General features: G+C 38.7%; 1 long non-coding RNA gene across 1 annotated transcript; it reads right to left on the minus strand.

Annotated features, from left to right (window-relative positions):
* Positions 1–10540: 10540 nt before the first annotated feature.
* Positions 10541–19535, minus strand: LOC137600652 (uncharacterized). The gene is made up of 4 exons (XR_011036965.1): positions 19397–19535; positions 13369–13440; positions 10837–10941; positions 10541–10675 (listed from the first exon to the last, which is right to left on the minus strand). It is a non-coding gene; the product is annotated as an uncharacterized lncRNA (long non-coding RNA).
* Positions 19536–21127: the final 1592 nt, after the last annotated feature.

Here is a 21127-nt window from a genome sequence, read left to right on the forward strand (position 1 = left end):
ACTTATTTCACAAATTTCCCCACTGCTGGATAAATAACCCTTTATGTCAAGGTTCGTGTTTTATATGAGATTTATGAAAAACAATGCCTCTAAACTTTGCTGAAATGGTATTATAATAAGTCCTTAATCATAAACCTGTTAAAAGAGGCACAAAGCATCTAGATTATTCCCATTTGGCGTCTTTTGTCAGCCTGAATAAGACCAAGAATCAGCTAATACAGTGAGATACTGTCAGACAATGCAGAAAGACCTTTTCCTGAAATAATGGATTAAAACAGATTGGATTTCTTCTGCCACTAAAATCTCCCAACATTTAGTGATGAAATTATATTTTAAGTGTTTATTACCCAACTAGTTCATTCATCAGTTAATGGAAATGAAAAATGAAAGGAAATGCCCTTATTCTCCTTGTTTCATTTGTGATCAATACTTCTGTCATAATTAAAATATGAAAGTGGATCCAGCAGTTATCCAGCTATCCTGACTCTGTTTTGTACAGTGACAGAATAGAGTATAGGTAATACCTGCTAAGAATAAAAACTAGCCAGCACACTCTTATATGACCGTCTGCACTAATATTTCAACTTCTGATTTTTTTATGAAGAGTGTTTTATTTGTTGTTACACTGCCTCCAGTGTTGGGACTTACTGGGTATTTTTTCATAAATAAAACAAAAAAATGGGAGCACAGAATACAGATAGAAAGTTCCATCCATTCCCATGTCCATATCTGTCTTAATTAATGAGCATAAAAGAGCCTTTTAGCGATCTTGTTGGATGTATTGACTGAATATACAGCTTCTCTTTGTTATGTTTTGTTACGTTATATGATGCTATGTTATATTATGCCAAGATATGTTATATTATGTTATATTATTATGCTATCTTGTGTTTTGCTTTATCATATTGGAGTTATAGAATCAGTAAATACTTTAGCATCTTTCTATCTTCTTAATCCTTTTAACACGGACATAATGTCCATGAAAGCAGCTGAAAAGTTGATCGAGGTGACATTGCTCACACACACACGCTTATAAACAAGTTTAATAACATGGGTGTGGAGTTTTAGTCCCAGTCTACGGTTGGTTGCACAGAACTAACTCACAGGTTGCATCGTCCTTTAACAACACTATCTTGTCCTCGGGCAATGTACCGTATTAGACACTGTCTGAATCCTTAGGCTATTATTATCGATGTTATTATTATTATAGTCATAATCATCACAGATTTGCGACCTCTTTTGATTTTCAGTATTCTGATCATTAGCTGGAGAGTTATGCCACCCAGGGTCGAGGCCATAGAGGTTCCAGACAAATTCACTTCATAATTATCACAGTCATCAGCAGATTTAAGATCGAGATAACAAGAATCAATAACACCTTTCCTCCGGGCAAGGTAACCTTCCTCATTGACCATAAATCTGTCATCTTGAAAATTGTCCCACAGATAAGAGGCAGACAAATATCAATCAACACTGGGATGATGATGGGAACAAGGATGGGTACAACATACACAGATTTTCCTAACTGGGTAAACCATGAGGATAAGAGTCATCTGCCTCTGGTAGAGATGTGATGTGATGTAATGCATGTAAAGGATAATGTTAACAACATTGCCAGAGTTATCGGGAAAATAGAAACGAGACATTCCTGGTATCTCACACACATCTCTCCTTTTAGCCGTGACATTGTCTAACACGGAACACTAGCTCTCTGTTCTCCGATAGCTCTCAGTTCCTCATTAAGTACTGCCAGTGCAGATTCTGTTTTGTTTGCTAACATGAGCAGCTGATATGCCAAACCATTTATCCTTCTAAAGGAGCAGCTGTGCCTCCCCCCAGGAAGACTGACCAGAAGGAGTTGTCAATGGATCTGCTAAATCAACTATTGTAACCTCAATTGTTTTTAATTTGGTGTCCTGTAGATCAGACCTGGAGGACAGAACGTTCCGTTTAACACTAGAATTCATTCTTCATCATTTAGTCCTGTGGTTTTTGAACGCACGAGGAATAGTAGTGGAGTACATCGTGGAACCCATCTGGTGGCAATCAATCATTCATGTTTACTTCTTGTGGGTGTAGTACGGCTCGTGCACACATGACGTTATCATTACATTGCAGAGACTTTCTGGCTGTTAAAATTGTATGTTTCTGTATATTTCTGCTCATAGTAGTTCAGTGAGTTTTTGAATGGAATTAAAATGTTTTGTTTGTACCTTTACTGACTCATTCCTACTCAGGCAGTGCTGTCATTTGTTCTACATTACTGTCATAATTATCTTTAGCGTATAGAATGTCAGTGCATCACAATTTACCATGTTGGAAATTGTGACCCTGAGGAAATTTTTTAACATGTATGTTTTGCATGTGATTTGTGAAACACTGAGAATTTCTGACCATCTATGAGAAACACAACAGATGCACTTCCTATATGTGACATAATTTCACTGATGAATTGACTGCAAATAAAAGCTTGGGTATTTCTTCTTGTCAGAGTGACTTCCACGATGATTTGTTTGCTAATGGTCAGTTCTCTAACCATACTAACCAAACTCACAAGGTTATGAAGTCGTTTCGTTTTGTCTTTCTAACACTCACTCACTGTCCTACTGTGTGAGAAGTGTATCCACTTCAAGTGTATTCTTACAATTGACAGTGGATACACTTGTCAATTGTAAGGTCAATTGCATGGTAAGTATGGTCTTATTCAACAACAGATTTGCATTTTTCAACACTTCACCCCCTGCCTTCCTGGTGGAGTTGTTAACAAACTTTATTACCTCCTTTGAAATGGATCTTTTGGGGTCCACTATCCACATTCTCTCACAACACCCAGTCACCTCAGTGTCCTCAGTATTATTAATGGTGGAAGAGGAATGTGTCTTTTTTCCTCCTCTGTTAAAGCTGAGAACAGGGTCAAGGTTGGTAAGATAAAAGGTTTTCTGTACACTTTTTCAAAAGCGGATAGACCCCTGACTCCTGTAAGATGTGTACGCTCAACACTTTTGAAGGTAAGCAGTTCATCCAAACTTTATCTGATTAGACAGACAGATAGATAGATAGATAGATAGATAGATAGATAGATAGATAGATAGATAGATAGATAGATAGATAGATAGATAGATAGATAGATAGATAGATAGATAGATAGATAGATACTGTATAGACTTCATTAATCCCTAGAGAAATTCAGTATATCATCTGCTCACAATAAATACACATAACAGTAACACAACATCAACAGAAAAAGACAAATGAAGTCAGAAAGTATTAAACGCAGATGTACAGAACTGTGAACTGAGGGCCCACATGGTGAGCAAGGCACATCTCACACCATCAACCAATCACAGATGGCTTCAGGTGACATTAGATACAGAGGAGCCCCACAGTGTTTCCCTGCCTTCACATCCCCCTGTTTATCCACTCTTTGCTGACCTTGGTGACCTTGAAGCTTAACCCCCCCGTCCCTCTGACAGAATGATTGCACCCCCTGATGGCATGGGGTACAAAGGAGCTCCTGAGGCCCCGTCCTCATGTAGCCGGGTCTTTTTGAAAACACATTTTTTCTCCTACAGTTAGGCCTCGTCCACACAAAACCGGAGGTTTTTGAAAAAACCGGCCCTTTCTTGTACACACAGTCCAAGTTGTACGACCAGTCCAGTCTGCAGTCCAGCAGCAGTCCCAGGTACTTGTAAGTCCCCACAACCTGCCCCTCCTTGCCCTCTATGACCACCACCTGTGGGGAGAGGGGTGCCCGCCAGAAATCCAGCACCATCTCCTTGGTTTTGGTGATATTCAGTTGGAGCTTGTTCTGTTGGCACCACTCCACAAAGTCCACCACCAATGTCCTGTACTCCCCTTCGTCACCCTCCCTGATACATGCCACAATCACGGTGTCATCGGAGTACTTCTGCATGTGGCATGTATTCGAGTTGTACTGGAAGTCGGTGGTGTAGAGGGTGAAGAGAAGGGGAGAGAGCATGGGTCCCTGTGGAGCCCCTGTGCTGCTGGTCACCACTGATGACAAACAGTCCCCCATACGGACGTACTGGCGTCTGTCCGTTAGACAGTCTGTGATCCAGCTCAAAAGGTAGGGGTCCACACCCATGGAAACCAGTTTCTCCTGGAGGAGCCAGGGCTGAATGGTGTTGAGGTGCTCGAGAAGTCGAACAATAGCACCCTGACAACACAGCCCCTGACGTCCAGGTAGGGGGCTACAGGACGGCATCATCAACCCCAACCTGAGGCCTGTAGACAAACTAGAGAGGGTCCATTGAACCCTGCACCTGCGGACGCATGAGCTCCAGTACAAGTCGCTTTAGGGATTATTATATTACTTTCTTTAATTTACATTTACATCAATCCTTTCCATTAATTGTGCTGATTTTGGATAAAATGCACAATGAGATCTATTTTTAATGTTTGTGTTAAATGTGAGATCATGTCATTAACAAAGTGTTTCTTGTCCTATATAACCTTTTGGGTTTTTCAAACCTTGGAAGAATGTCCCTGCTCAGTGTCGCTGCTGCAGTTAATGCATTTAGCTCAAGGGAACACTTTGACCCATCTGGAGAATAAAATGACAATGACTAAGCACTAGTTCTTTCCTTCTAATGGTGTCTGTTCAATGATGGCCATAACTAAATGTTGAAATGGATAGTTTGGGTGTACAAATTTGTCTTGTTGAGATCCACCTAGTGGATTATGTTTCTCACAGATTACTAGTAATAATTATAGACATGTACTGTGGATATCCTACATTATTTCTACTATTCCTCCTGTTCTAGACACGGGTTACTCCATGCCTCAGTAAAGCTGCACATCTAAAAAGTGCCTTGGGTAAAATAAGTTTGTTTTCTTGTCATCTCCAAAAACCATCATCATGTAATGTTACACCATTGTTTTTCCATTTGTGTTTCTCTTCAGGTGGTGCAGCTTGCCGCGTGTCTTTGAAATGTCACGGTTATGCTGTGGGGAAAAAAAATCTGCCCCAAGTTTTCAAGTGCTGCACGCTTACAAATTCCTGCCTGCTTTGGAAAGTTTATAACCTTTAACAAGTCTGAGGTTAAAGCCTTATGTAGAATACATTTGCCTGTTGATGTTGCTGTGCAACTATTTTACCACTGAGCTGCAAATACATTTGCAACTGAAAATAAATATATGCTGCCAATAGTGCTGGTAACCTTTTCATCTTTGCATACTTCTATTAATGCTATTAGTTCTGCTCCCTGTGCAGAATAATGTTTCAGTCAGGGTTGTGCCTTTAGATCTCTGTAACCACTGCATAACCTGTGCAATTGGTACCATCTGGATCTACAAAGATACTCAAGTCATTTTTTTGCATAACTGTGTGCTTCTCAGATCAGTTTCTGAGTAATTCATACAGATTCCCACAGCTGGCCTTAAGGAAGGGTATCTTTTGATGATTATGTTTGGCTGCGACACACGAGGCAGATGTCTAGCTTCTGACATGTGTGACTTTTATGTTGCAGTATATGAACTGAGTCGGCATGTGAAACGGCTGTCATAATTTGCTTCAAGTTTTATCACGTCCCGCTTCAAAGGGGTGATGTATTGTAATTGTCAGTGTTCGTGTCTTCGTCCGTTAGTCCGTTCGTCCGTTAGTATGTCCACCAAATATCTTCGCAACTGTTGCAGATAGAAAGATGAAACAAAAAGCACATTACTCGGGCGGCAAAGGGGATGAAAATGAGATAATAACCTTGACCTTTAGAAAACTGAGTCAAGGTCAAATTTCAACTTTTGTTGGAGCGAGTGCTCCAGTTCATTTTTATCATACAGTATATGTTTGAATGTTCTGATGAAATTTACCCCACTCCATCCAGCAACATTCATCCGCGGTGTCTCAGCTTCTTCTGCCTTTGTAACATAATCACCTACATGCTGCCATGACCTATTTTTAGATTTTGTGAGCAACACATGTGGCTGCGTGTATGGGAGTCTGTACAAAAGCATATGCTCAGGCATAAAATTATGTTCCAAACCACAACATCCTCCATCTTTCCAGCACAGGTTTGGTGCACGATGTTAAACTGTTTTCTCCTTTTCCATTTTCATAAGAAAACTGTTTTCTCCTTAAAAACAGTTTTCTTATGAAAATGTTCGGAGCATTCCGGTAATACATTGTGCAATGTAAATCATTTTAGACATGATGTTTCTGTTTCCTGTGGACCTATTATTTACCTCTATGTCAATTGGCTTTTCAGCTACTGCTCGAGTGCCTGTTGTCTGCAGATCATACCAGTAGCATGGAGAGCTGCTCCTTACAAACACATGTACATCTTGATCATGCAAGTGAACAGCCTTCATTACACTCATCACCGTAGCCTTCTTCATATTCTTCCATAATATTTCTTTAGTTTAACTTTCTGTCTCTTTTTCATTTCTTGATGAGGTTCAGAATGTGAAAGATAGTCGTTAACACTACTAAAAGTTTTCTAACAAATCCACACAAATGAGATTTAACTGCTGCAAACAGTGTTTTTAAGTTTTTGCGGATGAGAGACATCATCTAAATCAGGAGTATCTGAACACCACCACCTAGCATAATTGTATAGCACAGGTTCTGCTTTTCCCTGTCTTTTCATATATTTTTCTCCAAGCTGCCTGTTACATTAGACTGAAGACAATGACTTTACAACCTATTTATTGCACATGTATGTGGACAACTGTCCCTAGGATCATACTGAGTAGGAATATTTTTCCGTGACATGGGTTTCAATTCTCCTGAGATTTTTCCTACCATGTGTCTCACTGCTTCTTAGATTTGTACTAAAGATTTCCAACATTATAATATGTTTTATGTTATGTTATGTTATATTATGTTACGTTATGTTATGTTTTGTTGTCTTATGTTATGTTATGTCATACCTCTTTTTAATTAAAAAACTTGATACTCAAAAACATACTTTAATAAAATAGAAATAGTTAAGTTTAAATTCAAATTCATCATACACTGAATGAATCTTTTCATAATAATTTGTCATAAAAAGCATTAAAATCAGTTGCTGATGAGAAGACAGATCCATTAATTGTCTGTCCAATGTTCATGTTCATTTGCCAGTTTAAACCATGTTTCGTATTATTCATCCTTTGAGTTTTTGTTGTCGATCAAATTCACAGATCTGCAACAAAGACATCAGTGTAGTCGTTTAATGTGAGAAAACCCAGACAACAGAAGCTGGACGCACCAAGCTCTCAAATGTTTTTGCTAGCAGATTTTCAGGAGCCACCCCGCTGCCATGGGGGGCAATCACTCGACTGAGTCACTCACTGTACTGAAGATATGCCAAAAAGATGAGATGGAGGGAAAGCCCAGGCTTCTCTCTCTTTCTCCCTCTCTCTCTCCCTCTCTCTCTCTGTCTTTGCAGTGAGACAATTACTCCTCATTAGATGTGGATGTGGTTTATTGGGTCACCTCTATTATCATGGCCTGGTTGTTGGAGCATGATTGTGGGGATTCTGAACAGAGACAGCAGGTTAAGCAGGATGATATGAGCACTGCACTGATTTGTGTCACACGGGCTGATATGCAGTCAGAATGACACAAACAGTTTGCCAACTCAGTTAGAGGGAGCCCATGTAACTCTTGAAATACAGTGTTGCATCAGAAATACATTTAAAATCATGGCCAGCGGGCATCACTGACATGAGCATTCTCTGAGATGCAGTCATGTGTACCGTAGATAAAACGTGTTGGCTAGCAGCGGTCAAATCTCTGCATAAACATTTAGATTTAGATTGAAAAAAATGTTACTGTTAATGTATTTTAAAAGACATCTTCAAATAATATTGAGAATGTTGTATTTTTTGGCCTCAATGGAATTGCAGTTGAGTTATGAAAATATTTAACCAGATGTTTGAGTTCATTATGGCTCTCACTGCTGCGGTTCTTTATGATCATTGTATTCTATATCACAAGGTCAGTTTATACATGACCTGTATAAAGCAGCTTCTCTTTGTAGTTCAATATCTGAAGTGACAACTTAATGATTCTGAGATAAAATAATGTATGGGGGTGGAGGGTGGGGGGTTCTCTGCTGGTTAGGGTGGTGTTACTGCTGCTGCTGTTTGCTAATTGCCTGTGAGTGACATCTTATCAAACTGCTCTCCCTGCAGAGGCTGATGCTGATTAAGAAATGTTCGTGCTCATGTGTGGATCAGAAGCATGTTCACCTACAGGCAACAAAGAAAAGGGAAGGTGTTACTTGGATCCTTGGACTTGTCTTACACCATTAACTTAAAAAGCACAATTTTCGACCTTAACAAGAATCTTGACAGCGGAGCAGGCATGACTTTTTCTTTTCTAATGTGGAAAAGAAATAATATCACTGTGGATCTCTTCATGGGTTCTTTTGTAACAGGGACCCAACCTGAGACACAAACCCAACCAGACAAAAAAATAGACGGTACTCAGAGAGTGCAAACCTGCATCAAAGCATCTCTATTAAAAATTTCTAGGTCATCAGATTCAGATTACACAGATGTATAATCTGTATAAACACTGTAGAGATTATCATGTAGTTAGCAGCACAAATATATTGTATATTGTCCACTATCCTGTGATGGTAAAGAGTTACTTTTAAAAAAACTTTGGACCGAGATGATGATGCAACACTGACATCTGATGGATTGAGGTTTTTTTTGGCTTTTTTGATTAACAGTGAGATTAAAAAACAGACCAAAGGCACCAGAATATAAAACCTTCATGCATCACCAATCAGATTCTCTTGTCTGTTTACATGTCTGTCTGTCTGTCTGTCTGTCTGTCTGTCATCCATGCCTTGGACCAGCCTACAGTTGACACTGGCTTGTGCCCCCTTCAAGCTGCATTATGTGAAATCTTAATCTATAAGGTTTTAATGTTACATATTACAGAACATCTGCATTAGGCTAAATCCCGATGCCATGTTGACGTGATCGGTCCTTCTCCATGGTCCTGAATCCTAATTAGACCATCTTCTGGCACAGAAAATGAAATGCTTTCTGTCTTTTTTAAGATTATGTTGAATATGAATGTTAAACTTGTGGGAATTTAGAATTATAGGACAAATCACACTCTGCCTATGATTTGTGAGAGTTTACTTCTCAGGTGCCAATTTATTCAGTTTTATCTCTTTGATTCCTCCAGTCAAATCTCAGAGTTTTTCTTTTTTAAATTTCTATACGGAATCTTAAAGTGTAGAGGAGAGATGATTAGCATGTGTGCTGCCCTAGTGACTGGGGAAGAAAGAAGGGCTCTATTAGTCTCCAGCAGTTCTATACCTCGTGGCTTCTCTCTCTCTCTCTGAGGCCATTAGAAATCATGGCTTTCTCCGGCATAATTAGATAAACTCCCATGGTTTGCCAGACTGTGCGGAAAGATCATACTCATTACGCAAGCTGCTCTACTTTACTGAGCAGACAAAAGCCCCGCTATCACCTTGTAATTTCAGTCAAATGGGCTCATCAGGGCAGAAGGCAAAAGCGAGATATGGAAGCGCTGCCACCACTATCAGCAGATATTTGTGTCCTATACCTCCTTGATTACACAGGAGAATTTTGAGTGCGCGCTTGGCACAAGGCAATGTTCCTGGGAACATAATAAGTGCATTAGTTTGCCTAGCCTCTGCCAGTATAGTGTTTCAACTTGTACACAGTTTTCACCAAGGCACACAAAGGTGTACTATAATAGAGTTCTTAATCGAGTGGATGGATAACAGTCTGCCTTATTCTTGTCACAGTTATGGTTTTGGCCCCTTTTCTAAAATAACTCTGTGGGCTGTTTGTCCCAAAGGAAACGTAAATTGAAAGCAAGCCGGTATCTCAAGGACAACAAACAGGCAAACAAACTTAATATCAACAAGAATTCAATCATTTATGCAATCAGGAGGGAAATAATGAGATCTCATTTGTTGGGAAAGGAAATGGTCAAGCTTATACGAAGATGAAAAGCAGCATTAATTGCTGATATCCTGTACATTTGTAGGGCTAAATTGTTATTGTAAATGAACTGACCGTTCAATCTGCTTAAGGAGTCATGATCAGACAGCAAAATGATCCTAAAAACAAACTCTGGTGTGTTTCTGTGCTGATGACAATGTGGGTGTAAATTTAGTCTAAAATAAACACATAACAGAGTGTGTGCATTACTGAAAACACTACTTTATTTTTGCTCTGGGAACAGAGTAATGATATAAAACTAGAAACTATTGTACAGAATTGTCAGTTAGAAACAAATGGCCACCTAAATCTGCCTATATAACAGTGGGGTAATGATACACTTGGGTGTGAAATGACTTTTTCCTCCTGAATATCAAGCAGCAGCTGAAAAGAAAATCATTTCATGAGTGATTGAAGCAGTTCCTATTGCAATGGAAAATGTGTTCCAACCGATACATGTTGAAATTTTTGTTCATTTTTCTTTGGCACAGCGTTGTACGTGGCAAAGAAAAATACCGTCCCTATCTTGCTTTCCTATCTTTCCTCTATTCTTTGATGGGTGTAAATTTTTAGAAGTCGACAGGAATGTGTAGAGATGTCTGTTTGGGAACAATGCATGATTTGTCTTGTAGTTTGAGAAGATCCAAAGCTACTTCTGTGGATCAGCTGACTGAGCGGGCAGAGACCTGATGTCGATAAAGGAGGATGTCGGATGACACTCTGGGCCAGAAGTTTTCTAGGAAGAGGAGAAAGCCACAATTTGTTGCATCAATATACATAACCGCATTTAAAATCACATGAAATATAAATCTCAAAAAGACGCTCATATTTATGCATAAATTATTTAGCTTTCTCAGATCAAATGTGTATTAAAAAACAATTACATATTTGACTTACCTATCAGTCATATTGCTTCAACTAATTATTTTTTTAATGACAAACACATAGATGAACACACTGGCTGTCTGACCCTCCACCTGAGGACAGTCTCCATATCCAAATCTATATGCATTAAAGAGAAGGAGGAAGGGAGGAGGTAAAAGGGAAGCAGCAAATGAAGTGTTTCGTCATGTCAAGAGAGATGTTGCAAAGTGGAATTGGATTGTGTGCCTTTATCAAAGCAGACCCAGTTCTGAGTGATCAGACCGGTTTCATATTTCAGCTGATAAAATATCAAGGTGGCTACGAGACGTAGCTTAAAGTACTCTCCCAACAGACAAACTTTTTTTTAATTTAGTTCAGCTTTATCTGCTCTCACTGATTAATCTAAAAACCAATTTTCCTCTATTCTTTGATGGATGTGCAGTAAATTTTCAGTTTTTTACTCCTACTCTAAATAATGAAATCTCACATAAAAACATAATTCTGTAGGATAAGATTGATAGACTCTTAACCTTAAATTTGATAGACCCCTGAGCATTCACTTGCTGGTACTTGGTCACTGGTACCAAAATGTTTTTCTTTTTAATTAATTGGATATAAATGTGAATTTGGTAACATTAGTGGTTATTAAAAAACATAAGAAGAAATGAAGCATTTAACACATTTTCAAAGAGAGTACCCCAACATCCCTAGGATAATACAAGGACACAGTGTGGGAAATAAAGAAACATTTATGAAAATGCTGAGCCTGCCTGGTCGTTGAATAAGATACTGAATCTCAACCATCTTTAAATGGTGTCATCTCTGAAGGTGACAGCAACAACTAAAGCTTCCAAAAGGAAATAATAGCAATTATAGGTTTTTATTTATGGGGAAACACGCCAAGTTTGTCTCATGATTGGTCTCTGACAGCTGGATAGTTATGAATTTATTTTTTAGTTTGTGCACAGTGCATGTTGCTGGTGCCGAAAAATGTCTAATGTCATATTGGTTTTTTTTTAATAAAGTTCATACCTAATTAGTGACTATTTTGTGAAGTTCAGTATTGAAGAGATGCACATTTCAGCTCTAAAAACTTACCCCCGTCTACAGCTACTGAAGTCAGTTCTTTTCATGTATTACTTTTGAATTACAGTATTATATTCATATGAAGGATAGATAGACCTTCAGCTATCACATGATTCCATACAAACTCCACACAGAGGATTACACAATGTATGATTGTAGTAAAGCAAATACAGAACCCAAAATCCTCCTGAAGATAAAACTTCATTGATCCATGTGGCTGCATAAAAATTAATTTTTCCTTTTTTCTAGATCATAAAATTAATAGACCTATTACTGATGAAATGTAGCTGAGTTTATAGTTAATTAAAGAAGCACTGACAGTGATTGATCTGCTGAACTATTAGAAAGGCTCTGCATGGAATACTTAACAGGCTAAATGGCTGAGTATTGACTGCACCGGTAGAAAAGAGAACACCAGCACTAAATTCAGTCTGTGCACGGTTATAAATGCAAGAGGTGTAAGAAAAGGTCTCAGAAACAAGACTATAAAGTGATCCAGCTGCTGTGTGAATACAAAGGGAGAAAAAAAACAGGAGAGAATCAATTCAGAAACTGGAGACAGTCAGATTTGTCTCTTCTTTATGTTCTATCATATAAGCAATTCGATCTTCAGCCATGGTTGCCACATCTCTTCACAAGAATATTTAAGATTCATTCATTCATTCATTCATTTTCTCAACCCGCTTCATTCGCTTGTGCAGGTCGCGGGGACCTGGAGCCAATCCCAGCTTGTCTTAGGGTGTGAGAGATGTTTGCAAAAAATGGGTGAAGACTGTGTGATTAAGAGAAAAGCAATAAAACTATTAGTGCTGTCCAAAACTTAATTCCTTCTCTCTCTCAAAAAAAAAAGAAAACCCCAAAAAAACTGCTGGATCAAAATGGTTCATGATGAAGATTAAATTAAATATCCTTCTCAAGGATTTCCTGAAATCAGCAATGGATTGACCGCAACATCACAGAGGTTCACATAGATAGTACAACAGAACCTGGCCAAAGGAAATTAGGCATGAACCTCTTTTGTGAGGTTCAAGCCTAATTGAAGCGCTATCAGTGGTCACAAGGCATAATGACTCACATTATTGTACATGTACTGCAACTATGACTAATTAGGGTAATGGAATGTCTAATGATGAGCTGATGGAAGGAAGTTCTGAATGGAGATCATGCAGAGAAGAAACTATTTGTTTAACAGCTGACAAGCTTACTGTCTTTGTTAGTAAAGGTTTTAAGATAACCTAACAAATCCTTTAATTCTGCTACTGTCCACCCACTGCCTCTGTCCTGGTCTCCCCTTCAGAGCCATCTTCATTTTTTGTTGTTGTTGTTGGTGTTTGTGGTTTTAACATCAACGTCAGTTCATATTACATAAATACTTGTAACTGGTTTAACAGCAACCATGGATGGAAATCTTGAATAGAAAATTTAGCAGATGCATTGGCTAGAGCGATCCCTGAAAACAGTATTTTTGTCATTGCTCACCTGTTTTCGACACCTCAGCATCAGCCTTGCATACAAGGTGCCTCCTTCTCCTCCTTTGAGTGTTTTGGAAAGCTGTGTGGCAGGACAGATGGAGTGGTGAAGTCAGACTGAGTCGATCTGAGTGTTACAACAATCGATTAAGATTGTAATCAAATAATTGCATGAGGGAATTATGACAAATAGTCATGATGGATGATGGCTGAAAGGATAATGGGGAGGGGAAGTCAAGGCATGTAATCCGCTACTAAGCTGAAAGAGGGTTGTCGTGTCCCCGTCTCGGACACACATGATAATGGCCGGAATGTGTAGTGTGTGTGTGTGTGGACACATTCTTCTTTTCACATTATTTTCTGCAAAGACTTTTTTTTTTTTGAGTGATTGTTTTTTCTGGATCCTTTTCTTTTTCATGACAAAAAAAGGATTTTTGAAACTCTCGAAGTGAACATTAAATAACATTTACAATAACATTCATTTTTTAATCAGTCTTCCGTTATTGTTTCACAGTAATTACACGCTGACATTTTACACCTGACAGGTGTGTGTGCCAATCAATTCCAATCAGCAAAGGAAGCAATTGTAGCACCGAAATGCCAGAGATATTTATGGTACTTTTGAAACAGCGTGGCTACTGCGCAGGAGGGTTGAACGATACTGGTAGAAACATAAACCATAAGTTACAGTACTTAAAACTATGGGAAATTATAGCCAGTACATGCTGTGTTTGTTTTTGTCGAACTAAAAAAATCCCCTTCCTGCTGTGGAAAAGGTCACGTCAAGACTGATCAGATGGGAAAGTATTTGGGAAAAGCAACAAGTTTATTATAATTTTACAAAATAATGCATGGGTCATTTTTAAATGTCAATTAAAATGTTGTATTGTGTGTGTTGGAAACACAAAACAGATGATATATGACTATAGATGTAAAATATTGGAAAAGAAATGATTAGTTTTACGTTTCTAGTTTTTCTCCCTCAGTTTTCATTGGTCTGGATGTTGATTTTCACATTAATGTGGAATAAAACAATCTATAAAAATGCTGACATTGAATGTGCACACATTGACTGGTTGTTGACTTTTACAAACGCAGATTGGTGTTGAAAGCGTCGATTAACAAGGATGATTCATCACTGGCCTTTAAAACTGTTTAAAGTGTGATTTATTACTGCTTCCATCTTTTCCTCGTAGTCAAACTGTTGGGAATGATCCAGTCTCCTCCTCCCTCTGTTGTGTTTCCCCTGCCCTTTGTCTTCTGTCTGTCTTTCACCTGTCTGTCAGTGTTTGTGTTTTTTTCCTTCTTGGCTCTGTGTGCTCATCAGCCCTGTTACCCCTCAGGATGCACCTGTACTATATACTTTTCATGCTGCATTCATAAGTTAATCTGTTATTTTCATACAATATAATTGTTCCTTTGCATTATTTATATGGTAAATTTTCAGTTTGAATCTTTTTAAAAAAAATGACATTCTTGAGTAAAGTAGGGTCTAAATCTGCATATTTTGTTTAATTCTTAATCTGTGTTAAGTGTTAAGGTACATTCCTTCTGAAATGGCTAATTTAAGGCACATCTGCAATATCAACAAACATATGATGAAATGCTTTTTTCAGGGATGTATGTAAGACAACCTCATGCCAACATCAGCTTTTTGAGCCCGTTTACTGCAGCCTCCTACATAATCTTGTCATTTCCAGTCGGCGAGCAGTTTGGATTTTTCTCAGAATAGCATCCAGCTGTCAATGAATGCCCTCAGTGAGAAAACAGTCACAATGAGGCACACTAACTGAGAAACACAAAGACATTTCACAATAATCAGCGCTCATTTCCGAGCACACAGTCACCTTGGCATCGATTCAAGAACCAGACCATAGTGTTGTTCACACCACATAATTGGTTTATCCATCAGTCAACGTTGAACACAAAAAAAAAGAGCTGAAGATTTGAGGCCAGAACTTGCCCGGGGGTTGAGTACGTGAACGCCCTTGAAAATAACAAGGTTTCCACTTTATCATGCTTTCGCATTAGTGATGGATCTCCAGTTAAAGTGTTGTACCTCATCAAACATAATAACGTGGAGCTATAGATATCAACCTGAATATGATGGCATTACATGAAAAGTATTCTCATACATGATGCACATGTCAGTGTGTAAAGCCTGGTGGGTCCAACTCAGTTTGAGGAAACTGATTGCTTTAAATCAGTCAAGTTTACTAACTCAGTTGTGTAACTGTTAATCTATAGGTTAATTATAAATGATAAATGAATGGATATATTATGACGGTCATATATTGACTTACTTTTCAAATCAAACATTTTAAATGCCTATTTTATTTGAGTTTATTCTCTTAAAGGATTTAAAGTAACCAGTTGCTTTAAGTACTTTTTTTTTAACCACCACATTTTACAGTCACTTAACATCGTAGATGTGACAAAGTTAAATACCGTGTGTTGATGCTTATTATCTCGCTTTGGTTAATTAAACCTTCAATTCTTGTGAATGCTGTACTAAAAAAATGTTCTTTGCAATTTGTTGCCGTTTCTCTGAAAGTAACCTGTAAAACTTCACCTCTCCAACCGGCAGGTCACTGATACACAATAAACAGCTCTGATCAGACAATTTTATTCATTATATTAGCTCAGCAATAAAAGTTTCAACAAAATAAATTGTTAGACTGACTGAAGCTGAAATAATTGGGAGATATTTACGATATTTCTTGAATGAAATATCCATAAGAACTGGCACTTACGGTTTGATGACGAACAAGTATGTAGCATAAAAATCTATACTTTTCAATGCCAGATTTCTCAAGGTATGATATATTCATATAATTGTTATGATGAAAACACATTTCAGGCATGTTTTCAACTCAAGCCTGCAAAGAAATCAATATTATTACAAATGTGATGTTCGGTGTGCAGTAACTGTACAACAAAATGAGTCAGTCCAACACAGTTGAGGAAAGTGATGACCATAAACCACCCAATGTGCCTGAAAATGAAGAGGTAAATAGATGATTACTTCAGTGATCCCCGGAGGAAATGTGCTTTGAAGGTCATCACATGCAACAGAGAGATTTCCGCTGACATTATATTCTTCCTGTCCTATGAGTTATAAGATTTCGGGTTTACCTTGAGCCTCAGAATTAGTGAATAATTAGTGAAGATTAGATCTTTGAATGGAGGTAAATATCATCTTTTTACATCAGTCTTGCATCCGGTGGATTCTGGAAACTTGATGTCTTTTCTTTTTTATTTGGTACCCAAGATCTTCAGTCATTTTGGGGGACATTGCAATACTGTCGCTTTGTGAGGTTCAAAGAAACTTCATCTGACTTTCACCAGCATGGAAATTAGCAGAAATTTATTATTTTTTGTAATGAATATATGATATATAAATATATGACTTTGGATGAGCTGTTTTAAGGAAAGTACTTTCAGCCTGAACCTTCAGTACAGACTGAAAGTATCAGGATCGGCAGCTTTGCTCCCGCTCCTCCGTCATATTTTCAGTTTTTTCTTTTCCCATGTTCCTGGCTGTCACCCCCCATTCTGTCTGTGAGTGTCTATGTGTCTCCAGGGTGCAGCTGACTGGTCTACTCTCCAGCTCATTCCCGCCTCCTCCTCTCCTGATCACCTGCAGACAATCACCTCATCAGTTCCCCAGTCTCCTCTCTATTTAGTCCCCGGCTCTTCATCCAGTATTCATCGAAATGTCAATTAGACTCCCACTTAGCTCTTTTATAAATTTTTTAACCTGTTTGTTCCTGACTTCAATCCCCTATGCCTCAAACCTATCATCTCCCTCCTCCTGCATGTTGCGCCTTTGAAATCTGTCTGTTCCACATGAGTTGCTCTTCTGTTCAAGATTTCTCCCTGCTTGTACTGTTCTCTGCCCACTGTGCTCTGATTCATTGTCTGTGTATTGTTTACGATCTATTATCTATTATAAAATGATATGGAAAAAACCCTAAATTAATATTTCCAACCTTACTGTGCTCTGAATTCTGGATGGATCCAGGAAGTCCTGGCTTGAATTCAACATGCCATTATTGAAGATTTTGCAAAATCTGAGTGAAATTGGAAATCTGATAAAGTTCATTTCTGACATTAATGTATACGCCTGGGTCCTGCCCGGAGTTTCTTCCTAAATGAGGAAGTTTTTCCCCGATCCCGTCGCTTATGCTTGCTCTGGAGGGCATTGTTGGCTTTCTATCTGTGAAGCGCTTTGAAATGTCTTCAGATGTGATTAAGCGCTATATAAATAAAAGTTTATTGATTGATTGAACATTTCTTTCATACTCCTGACTTTAACTTCATGTAGGCCGAATACTCTATCACAGAAAAAAATAAACTGAACAGAAAAATCTTCTTCTCCTTTGGGCTTTTCCCTTCAGGGGTCACCACAGAGAATCAGTTGCCTCCATCTCACCCTGTGTTCTGCATAAGAACATTTAGTTCCTTGCTTTTTCAGCATATAAAATTTATTTCAACAAGACATAGTTATAAAGATTTATGTAATTTTGTGTCCTTTTGCAAAGCTATAGAGCAGAAATATATATATATATATATATATATCATACTGATAATGAAGTATTGTGTAGTGAGATCTTTTCAGCTTTTATCCCCTTTCAAGCCCCTCCCAACAGATTATTTACAACACTCAGATGTTCTAAAACCCGGCTTCCTAGAGGTGCTATCAATCTTTAAATGGTATTTTAGGGTCAATGAATTGCCCCTGACTGTCTAATAACATCCAGGGCAAGATGTTGTAAATACTTTGATCATTCACACAGACACACATTGTCTGTTAGAGCACTAATACAAACATTTCACTCAGAATGAGCCAGAATGTTGGACATACACTCTGGTCCCTCTGTGCAAAACATGGCCTGGTTTAGTAATAGATCCACCCCTGAGCTCTAAAATATGGCTTACGACAGTTTACAACTAAAACAAGGCAATCTGAATCTGCAACATCCCGCGACTTACCCTGACCTACTTCCAAGGTAGGTCAGGGTACCCTGAAAGTAGTACAGCGCGCCCTCGCGCATTCGCAAATCAAAGCTCGCGATTTCACCTCATAGCGGATTTTTGGTAGGCAGTCACGTGATACCGTACACGAATTCTATTGGCTGACGGCATCCGGAAGTGCGCTCCTTTCGGAGAGTCTCTGACTTACATGAGACACAATAGTGCTTTGAAGAGTCAATAAGAGTGTGGGAAAAGGTAATACAGATAGAAGGTGTTTTAATATCAGTATGGGGAGGGTCAATAAACTTTTAAATTACCATAATTATAACATAAATAGTTTGTCGCTCTATTGCGGAACTCATTAATCGCGTTCGGTTCCTGGAACGCATTAACCAAGTGCATAGCTTTGACCTTTCAGGTTAGGTCAAAGCTATGCACTAGCTTTGACCATAGATCAAAGATAGTGTATAGGTAGATCCAAGCATTAGCTTTGATCTATGATCTTACTCACACTGGCCTTCTCCCTCATCTTTCTATCTTATCCGGTTCCTGAGTGTACAAAATTGAAATTTGACCTTGACATAGTTTTCTCAAGGTCAAGGTCATCATCTCATTTTCATCCCCTTTGCCGCCCGAGTAATGCGTTTTTTGTTTCACCTTTCTATCTGCAACGGTTGCAAAGAGATTTGTTGGACATACAAAAGGACAGACGGACGGACGGACGGACGAACACACAAACACTGACTATTACAATGAATCACCGCTTTGAAGCGGGATGTAACAAGAAGTCAGCAGTAATATGAGAAGACAAGTACAATACCTATGAATATAAAGAGTATTGAGAGCTAAGAAACCTTAAAAGACAAATTATTCCCGTACATGAAATATCAGTACTTCAGTTCCATCCAAGGAGCTTGACTGTGACTCCTAGCCTTTCTAAAGGGTTCGTAAACAAATTTATGAATGAACATATGATTGCTGCACACTAAAAAATAATTTGAATGACAAGTAAACTCTTGCATTGCATCAGCAGAGTTTCCATACAAATGACAACAACTTACGTCTTGACGCGGCTGATGAAATGCTGGCGCAACACTAGAGCCAGAGTAGAAAGAACCATGATAGTAGTGCACATGGTCTCCAGAGCCCACCAGCCAGAGGCAGCGCAGCAGGGTCAACACGTACCATACAGATTGAATCCCCTCGCTACAGCCAATGAGACCTACTTATTTCTTTTTCAGCCTGCCTGGATGGATCAGGAACGCAGGAGGATTAGACAATCCCAGATTAGAAAAGATGACATGGTGAATTACAGAGCCACTGCACTGCTGCAAGATATGTTCTGATTTTTTTTGCAGTTAGTTTGCATGATTCAGACTTTTTCTGCATAATCTCTGGTGAAAAGCAGCTGTTTTTTTGTCTGTCAGACCTACTCCAGCAATTTTATACATCAGTTTCTGCAAATTGCCGCATTTTCCTGCTGTAACATTTTCCATTACGCTACCCCTTGGTTTCACAGCAAACAAAAGTCCTTGTATTTCCGCAGTCACACAATCATTTTGGATATACGCCCGCCTCTAAATATATATACCCCCAAATAATATATATATTATTATAAGATAACTGATGCAATGCTCCTCTTTGCCAAACTGTGTGACATAATAACACTCAGCCTTATGTCTCATTCTCATGTTCATATTGTTGTTAGAACTAGTCTACAGTGTCTTCCCTGTGAATAGGATTGATGAAGAAAATGGGAATATCTACAACAAATAGCTTCTAAAGTCATTAATCCACATCAAAACCATCAGATGGATAAAAGTATTACAGGTAACATGAAGAGATTTAAATTCAGGAGAGTTTTTTGCTGTAAACTTAGGGTCATGCTAAATTCCTGAAGGTTCCTGTGGTTACCATAAATTGCCCATGTCTTCCTCATACACTAAATCCAAGTATCACCACACTGTAAAGATGATATTAATTGAGAATGAAATCTCTAATCTAGGTCTTATTAGGCTGAAGTTACATTTCAAACAGACACGGATACATTCTCCATTCAGAGATGATATTTCCTGCAATGGCCTATTAGCATGACCCTTCTGTCACTGTCCTGTCTTTAAACCTCCGGTGCATGGCCCACAGACTGATGATTCACACCGGCAGCTGTCAGGAATGTCAAGTTGCAGTGATGTGACTGTGCATGTCATCTGTAGCTTTGAGAAGAGCTCACACTGCCTAATTGGAAATTCTTCAGGTCTCCTCTCAAGCTTTCTGTTGATGGTGAGACGCACAGACTCTCTGCTGCCTACAAATAAGGAGGTTTAGATGTTGCAGAGCTGTTTTCTTGTTTACTTATGCTGTAATTTTAAAGGACTCACTGGAACAAATATGTGTGCTTTCAGCTGGATTCAAACTATTTAGATTGTTTAGCATGCGGACAGTCAAACTACAGTAGACTTGCTTTGGAATTCTGTAGACTGAATATTATCCATTCTCAAATTCTTTTTCGTCATTGTAGTTGGATGGCAACATCAAACTGTTATTTGAGCATTTTTGCCCACCTAATAGTAGAGACATAGCGAGATGTACAGCTCTGTAACAAACTGATACCCCACTGCGATGGTTTGTGAGGGATCACCCTGGAGGTGTGCCTGCTCACCACCAGGGTGAAACCAATTCCTTTCTTGGTTTTACCGGTTGTTAGCACCGTTTTGTGGAGGGCTGTGCCACGCTCCTGATGTTTGAGAATGAACATGACTGCAAATGCTACCAACACCTGTTTGGTCAGCATG

The sequence above is a fragment of the Antennarius striatus genome, chromosome 8, assembly GCF_040054535.1.
Source record: "Antennarius striatus isolate MH-2024 chromosome 8, ASM4005453v1, whole genome shotgun sequence".
Classification (NCBI taxonomy): domain Eukaryota; kingdom Metazoa; phylum Chordata; class Actinopteri; order Lophiiformes; family Antennariidae; genus Antennarius; species Antennarius striatus.